Consider the following 8,442-nt stretch of genomic DNA (forward strand, 5'->3'; position numbering starts at 1 on the left):
ACAAAGGTCTATAAGTTGCTTCAACCAATACATCTAAGAGGAAGGGCTCTGCTTATTATAGACATTACGAATCTTATCCCATAATTGCTTAGAGAGTGACAAAATGATTGTAGATTTACATAGCTCATCTAGTTCAACCCAATCTTTTACATCAAAGCCTTCCGGCTTTACACCCTCATGTATCAAGGGCTTAATCTACAAATTTTGCACTAGAAACTGCTAGATTTGTACCTTCCAATAGCTGTAGTTCATGCCATTTAACTTCTCAATATTGAAGATAGCACGGTCATTTGACCCACTAGCCACAATGCAAGAGATGAAAGTACCATCCAAGACAAATAGGTTGCTGCAAAGGACACTAAAATAGTCCAAAATCATAGCCAAAACAGTGTGTAATAGAGGAAAAATTGTAAAGAGTGGGATTGTCCACTAATTTCTACTAAAGAATGACAGTAAAGTCAAGGCATATGTCCTCATAAATGATGCATAAACCTATAATTATAGCAAGTTGAAAATAATAATAGCAATAAAAACCAAAGCTAAGTGTGAGCAATCAATCGATAAAATCCAATCTGCAATTTGCCAGGCATATTGTGCAATAAATGGGATATGTATAAACCACTAGCAGTCAATGAGCATGCAACCAGCATCAAGAATTATCAAACTCAATGTGTCAGAGAGAGATACATCCAATAGGCATAGCTGTCATATATATAGTAGGTCTCAAAGATAGTGAAAGAGACCTGCCATATACATAATTGACTGAGCAAGTGTAAGGAAGTTCAATATACATCAAAGCAGGATGAATACATCACTAACAACAACTAGACATAGATAGGTGTCGGCTCGAAGCATGAACCAAATTGGCCCACTAGGTAGCAACTACATCCAAATAGCATTCGAAGAGCATAGATATAATTGAACCAAGTCCCATGATCTCACTGAAGTAAGCTCAAATGCATAAACCCAAAGCTTTGCTCAAATGCAAAGTATCCAAGTAGCACAAGGCTCCCACTAGAACAAAACCATCCGAGATCCCAGAAAAATTGAGCATAGAGCTAGGAGCATAAAACCCAATAGAATCTTCAAGTTGATAATTGTGTAAGCCACTGAAGTGACCTAGGCATGTAACCACAACTAAGATGAATGTCACCAAGCTCAAAATCAAGCATCCCATAGCATATTTGAGTGCATAGACCAATGCTAAAACATCAATACATTTATATGAAGCACCCAAATGACATCCAAGAGAATAGCCATTTATTTTTCCTTGATGAAAGCTTTATGCCTTGTTATAACAACAACGAAAAAACCTTTGAAAAATGAGCCAAATGAGGGCTCAAATTAGCTAAGAAGCATCCTAACACAAGATTATAACATCCCTCACGCATACCAAATGACCATCATTAGACATAAATGGGAGCTCCATACTCTAAGAGTATGCTGTCCCAGACGTTATTGCAACAAATTGTCCTATATGATAGTTAAGGACTGAAGTATGGAAGCTCAAATCCAATGCCACATGCTCAATACCAATGATAGGGAGGGTGGCAAGCAATGCCCATTAAATACCAAGTGCTACAAGAGCCACCCGGGGGGGGGGGGGGGGGGGGGTTTGCCAATGCTTGTAGGAGATCAGATAAGACCAAGCCTGAAATATGTGCAAATCATGCCAACTAGTTTCAGGGTATTGCTATTGTTGTTGGTCACTTTTGAGTACTTATTGAAGCTCAATCAAGTCTATCCAAGGTCTAGAGCAAGCCTCAATAGGCCTTGACAAGTGCAAAGTAGTGAAGCATCAATGCATACCTTGTAGGACAGCCATGGCTGCCTTGAAATAAACTATTGTAGGTATTCATGGGTTGAAGCAAATTGAAGGGAAGAGCTCTTCACTCTCAGCTCTGATACCAATTGAAGGGAGAAGCCTTGAGTGGAAGCAAGAGATATGGTGGAAGAAGCAAGAGAGCAAGAGCAAGAGACGTAGGATATGGGAACTCCAATAGTCTTATGTGTGATTGGCCTTCCCTTATTCAAATATCATTGAAAGAATAAAGAATGAAGTGACAGTGATGGGCGCCCACCACCTACAGTGTACATGTATGGGGGGTACTATTAATGTAATGAATACATGGGCAATTAGGCATAGATGCCTTTACCCCCAACACTGAAACTATGTTTTGGAAGAGGAAGCTATTTTTTCAATATTTGCTTTCGAGTAATGGATCTATCTCACCCAAAACATCCATATTTTTTTGTTCATTCATCTTTGTAGAGTAGAGATAGGCAATATTGTATTACACCTTAATCTATTTATGGTGCTTTAATATCACTACATATAATGATTTTTTAAATATATATTTGTATACAAATACATGTGTAAGTTAAATTCATGTGAGCAATGTAAATAGTATTCTTGATTTTGTTTTAGATGCATCCTAGAATCATAACGAAAATAACACATTTAAAAAGCATGTTTATATATGTGTGAAGCTATGTTTCTAAAATAGATAAAAGCTTATGCATAGTACAAAAGCTTTGGGGTCTCCCACTTTTGATTTCTTTGTGACTCAAACCACCCATAAACCCCCTTATCGCGTGCATTAGGATATAGAGTGCTTTGCAACTAACATTGGAACTTTAAACTTCAATGCAAAGCATTGGGAGAATACCAATGTGAAGCATTGGGACAACAATGACGTGAAGTGTTGGGAGAAGCTAGGCATGGAGCACCTAGTGTAAGGCTCACCGTTGAATGCTCTTAGGGAATGGGGGCCAATAAGGTTGCCCCCCCCATAAGGTCACACACCAACTGCTAGTAGAGAATTACATTTTTTAGTTTTTCTAAGGATTTAATTCATCATATTTTGATGGCGAAGTAGCTCATTCGTAAAATTCAAACTCTATTTCTATTTCCTTTTTGGCTCTAGACGGTCACCTATTTTTTTTAATCACATCAATCCGTTTTCCTCCACCATACTTGCTAAAAAAAAATTATTGACCCCTCTTTAGCTTTGCCATGCAACTTCTTTCAAAAAATCGGATTCAAACAACATAGCTAGGAAGATTGAAGGTGTCGGTTTTTACTTTCACTCTTTCTCCCCCCCCACTTTACATGTATAGGTGATAAATTGTCTTCTTGTTAGAAAGTTTTTTGCTAGCATTCTACCTTTTATTTCTTTTTTTGAAAGGAGATATATTACATGATGATGCTTGTTTATATGATGTTCTCTATTCTTTATATCCATCCAGATTCCCTCTATAGGTGGTAGGGCCATAGCCAATTGGCTCTTGTTAGTAGAGCCCTAAAGTGGTCCCAAAGGTCCTTTTATTTGATAGCTAATGTTTAGGGTCTGAAGGTCGTTTTATAGATGGCTAGGATAAGCAAAGGCTGAGGGCCATCTTTTCAATGCTCTCATCATCATGGAAGAATCTTGCTAGGGTGCCTTTTGAAGTTTTCATAGTTCTAGTGACGATGGGAGTGATACAGTTGATACTTGAATGGAACAGAACCTCTGACGCATGCAAATTACCTTTTCTTACACACAGAAAAAAGGACAGGGCAAGGAGGAAAGTAGCTATGGAACAAGCGTCCTTGCTATTTTTCTGCATTGTCATCATCATCTCTCTTCCAGTCACAGATGAGCTCTCATGAGTATGCTCCCTCTTAGAGCAAGAGGAAAGGCTGGTTCAAAGTAGCCATGGAACAAGTGTGCTTGCTATGTTTTTAACAGTATCATCATCAATTTTGCCTCTAGGTTATGAAAGTGTCCCCTGCTCTTGTCAGCACTAACAGGTGAGTCTGGCTAGATAGCAGGTAAACGAAATCTCTAGCAGATATCAGATAATACAGATCTGTAACAGATAAAAGAGAGAACAAGTAGCAGGTCAAAGAGAGATATCAAGGATAGCGGATAGCAGGTAGCAGAGGAAAGAGAGACAGAACAGACAGGGCAGAGATAGAGAATCAGCCATGGATGATGGAGAGGTAGATTTCTCTGATAGGGATTTCTTTGCAGATTGCAGTGACCTCCCCACACCTGGCTCCATGGAAAGCTTCCTGGATGAGCTCCTGAAGAACACCCACTCCTGCACCCACACCCACACATGCAACCCCCCGGGCCCTGACAGCAACAGCCACACCCACACTTGCTTCCACACACACACCCAGTTGTTCGGTCCCCTGGAAGACAAGGACCACAGCTCATTCACCCCCTCTGAGCCCTCCCTCTCCTCCAGCAAGAAGAGGCCCCTCGGCAACCGAGAGGCGGTCCGGAAATACAGAGAGAAGAAGAAAGCCCATACTGCCTTCCTGGAAGAGCAGGTCCTGCAACTCCGAACCCTAAATCAGCAATTGCTCCGGCGATTGCAGGCTCAAGCTTCCCTTGAAGCCGAGGTTGTACGCCTCCGTCGGCTCCTGTCCGAGTTTCGTGGACGCATCGATGCCGAGCTGCGGCCGCCAGTGGCATCTGTTGAGGCAGTGCCGGTTGACCCTGCCCTGCAGATGGGCCATGCCCTTCCCGGTGGATACTTTTTGAATGCTGTCAATGTGCCTTGCGATGCAGACGTCCCTTGCTTTCATTCATCGATGGGGAATACAACTGGGCCTCCCACACCACAGGAGCATCGTCTTTCTGGAAGATCCTGTGATACAGCTGTGGACAACTGCCATGGCCGCAGGAAGAATCAGAGAAGGAAAGACAGCAAGATTGACAACAGAACAGGATCGTCAGATTGTGCCAGATCAGCCGTTCCAGATTAGAGGTTTGTCCTCTTCAAAACTTGTCTCACTGTTTTCACCTGTTCTGGTTGGTCTGAATCTGCTAGTGAGGCTGAAGCTACGCAATGGTTTTAGCTGTAGAGGTTTTATTTAGCCACATTCTGTTACAAGACATAGACGTGTGGCATCTCTACTTTTTGACAATGTCATCACCGATGCTCACCAGTGGTAAAACTGCAGCAAGCAAACATTGAAGGTTTTTTTGCCTTGGATCAGTATGAAATGACATGTACAAACATGCTGGAGTTAGCGTGCCCTTTGATATGGGTAGTGGTACAGTGCACGCATGGTGTAATCATAATAATAGCATGTCCATTGCAAAGTAAATCATGTGTGCTTTTTTGGCTCTGATTGCATGTTGAGCAGTAAATGCTGAAATTGGTATACCTGATCTTATGAAAGTCATTTGAAACCACTTAAAGGTTGCTAACTGGCCACAGGGACCGCTCCTAGAAAGCTAGACTTTAAGAAAGACTTTGTAATCTTATATTTAACCATCTGATTTAGATTGATCTGTGGTTTTTTTGCATGCTGATTACTTAATCACTCTCAGTACTATATATACACGCGCTACATACTTCGTCCATTTCTTTGAAAGGCGCAGAGGAAATCTTCAGTCAATATTCGGAGATTGTATTAGGTCAAGCTGATTTGAAGTCTAACTGTGCAGTGTTGATATGTTCAGTGAAATGTTCTTGTTGATGTATGCAGCACATGACATATGAATTCATGCACTTCATGAAACAAAGTCCATATGGCATCTCGTGATCAATATGTGTATTAAATGCGACCTTTTTGTTTTGCTATTCCCATTTCATATAGCATACTAACTAGTGTTGTATGTAGGATAGCCCGGCAAAGCCCATGTCCATATCAAAGCCCACATACTGGAAGGATTATGCAAGGACTGCCAATTCTCCTCTTTCTAGCAGAATCCTAATGAGATAGTTATATTGCACCACGTGGACTCTCTTGAATGGTTTTTTAAAGCTCAGTTATCTTTTTTTGTGAACATTTGTGCCTTGGGAGAGGAGATTCACAAATGAACAGCTGCAGAATCAGCAGCAGGAAATCGAGAAAAAAATTGCTCACTGCATATGCTAGCATTGGAAAACTGTAACCAATGAGCTTTTATGTCATTAGCTTGTATATAATGGAGATATGGCAGAGCTCTAAGATGGATTTGGGATGCCCTTTACAGGAAATCAGTACATGGTTATTGGCTGGTGTTCCCAGTTTCAGGTGCGTGCTTAGCCAGGTGACTGAGTCACCCAGTTTTCATAGAAGAGATTGTAATTCGCCAGGTAATTTTATGCATTGGTCCTCTGATCTCATCTCACATGTAGGTGAGTTCTGAGATGCCTTGTACACAAATAACATATGGTTTCTCATGCCAGTTTTGAACCCCTTTGGCCAAACTCATTCAATGAAAATTGGTCACACAACATCTAGCTGTGTGTATTGCATCTCCTCAACTGTTGGTGCTCCCACTAGCCACAAAATTCTTACATCTGTATCAGAGCCAAGAACATGATTGGTAAGTTGATAAGGTTGCTGTGGGTCGAAGGCAGTTCATGCTTATCTAATCAATGGAGAAGAGGCGACTTAATCGAGCATAAATCAGGGAGAGCAGTGTGAGAGAAGGCACCAAACTCTGTAAGTACTCCATGGAGAGATTGCTGGAAATAATGGGGCCCCAGCTTTAGGTCAAGTTCATCTACATGAATCTTGAGAAGTCTGCATGGACCGGAAACAGGAACTGAGCATTGATCTGATACCCCATGACTTGGTAAGCTGTCAGGCAGGAAAAGTGTTGATTCAGATGCTGTCACACATCATCCATAAGGGGAAAACCTAGGGCTGACTTGCAAACATAGCTCTACACATTTTTGCCAGCGACCTGATGATAGATTGTGCCATACCATGATCATGAAGATGTTGTACATAAATCAACTTCTACATATGATCTGCTCTTATTTTCTTCCTCACTGGAATAAAATGGGCAAGCTTACTGAACCTGCACATGATAGGCCAAATTCCATTGCTCTCTATAGGTATCCCAGGAAAATTAAAGATAAAATCGATAGCTATGCTCTCCCTCAGTCTATCTAGAATAGGCAACAGATATATCAATCCTGATGCATTAACCTTTTGGCATACAATGCATTTACGCACAAGATAACAAAATATCGACTCAAAGATGGCCATTAAAAGAGAAACTCAATTGCCTTAATTGTTGTATCAATACTGTGATGCCTTGTATATGGTGGTGCATGCCTTTTAGTCATCACTTTTGAACCCAATTGCTCTGTGATGCATAAGTGACCATGGATAATCAGAAAACCATCCTTGAGAAAGCCAAAGTGATCTGCCAATAATTGTCAGATCAACTTAACAATGAGAATACAACATTGTGGGATCAGGAGAAAAACAGGTTCAGCTTGGGGCTCTATGAGAGCCAAACTAATCAGCCAATAATTATGAGATCAACTAAACAAAGAGAGCACAACATTGTTGGATCATGAGAAAAGCAGGTCCAAAAAATGAGCTAGCAATACAAGATATTCTCTGTGAATCATGAGAGTTTGTTGAACTGACAATGCAGGAGATCCCTTGTGAATTAGGAGAGCACATATGTCAAGAGTTGCTCCCACTTGTGCATGCTCATCAAAGCTGGCTGAAACATCTTAAGTTCCATGACTTATTATAAACCATAAGATCTCTTAATGAAGGATCCACCTGTAGCCATGCAAAAATGAAACTGAGGACATAAAGATGGTCATGTACTGAGCTTTATAGGTAGAAATAGCCACAAGAAGGTACCTTTTTCTTAGCCAAAATATACAGAAGGCACCAAGTTGAAAACAAAACCTACTAGTAGATACTTAAGTGTCATAACAAATTACTTGTTACATCCTTAGATATTATCTCCCTAATGTTAGGGTGCTTAAGGGACCTTATGTGAATTTGCCCTCCAAGCTTGTGTGGTTATGGAATCCTATAAAAAGGACCAAAGGGTCCAATCTCTTGTATGATTGCCATGGTTGGATTTTAGACCCTTGGCGACTTCATCCACACATTAGACCCTTGGCGACTTCATCCACACATCAAGATGGTGTGGGCTGATGGTATGGGAAAATAGTCCTACGATTGGAGCTTAGCTTGATATGTTGTGGATCTTAGGCTTGGGTGCAAGCCCATTTGAGTATTTGGTTGGGAGGTTAGCTTGATGTCCATCCCTTTATGGTTCATTGTATGCTTGCATGGCGTGTGTCATGTTGTGTATGTAGATCGAAGATCTATGTGGGTGTTGCACTATCTAGTTGGAATCACAAAAAGCACATAGCTATGGTTTAGCACCTTTGTATAGAATCAAACATAACCCTATCTGCCTTGGAGAAATATATTTATCATGGAAATCTTTTCATTTTGTAATATAGGTTTAGCAACTAAATCATTCCCCTATTAAAAGCAAATGTGTTGCTTTTGCAAAATGGGGGCACTTTACAATTGTCACTTGACCAATATATTGATGCATTCGAGATGTCAAAATGTCAAGGAGTAATGTTGCATTTATGTTGAGGACACACATTATGTGGCCATGTATCCATCGTGGTCTATGTCATGCAACACGTTGTTGCTAAAGGGATGTGGAGTGTTGTTAC

General features: G+C 40.7%; 1 pseudogene across 2 annotated transcripts; it reads left to right on the plus strand.

The window, feature by feature from the left end:
- The first annotated feature begins 3,402 nt into the window (after window positions 1–3,402).
- LOC148020596 (basic leucine zipper 23 pseudogene) lies at window positions 3,403–5,953 on the plus strand (annotated as a pseudogene). Of its 2 annotated transcripts, none has more exons than XR_015694567.1 (2): window positions 3,403–4,761; window positions 5,624–5,953. The product of XR_015694567.1 is annotated as a basic leucine zipper 23 pseudogene, transcript variant X2 (transcript). The 2 variants fall into 2 exon arrangements; XR_015694566.1 differs by having other exon boundaries at window positions 3,405–4,761; window positions 5,629–5,953.
- The last annotated feature ends 2,489 nt before the right edge of the window (window positions 5,954–8,442 follow it).

Source organism: Lygodium microphyllum, chromosome 18, assembly GCF_053477565.2.
Source record: "Lygodium microphyllum isolate KBCC chromosome 18, Lygodium_microphyllum_v1.1.10, whole genome shotgun sequence".
Taxonomy (NCBI): Eukaryota; Viridiplantae; Streptophyta; class Polypodiopsida; order Schizaeales; family Lygodiaceae; genus Lygodium; species Lygodium microphyllum.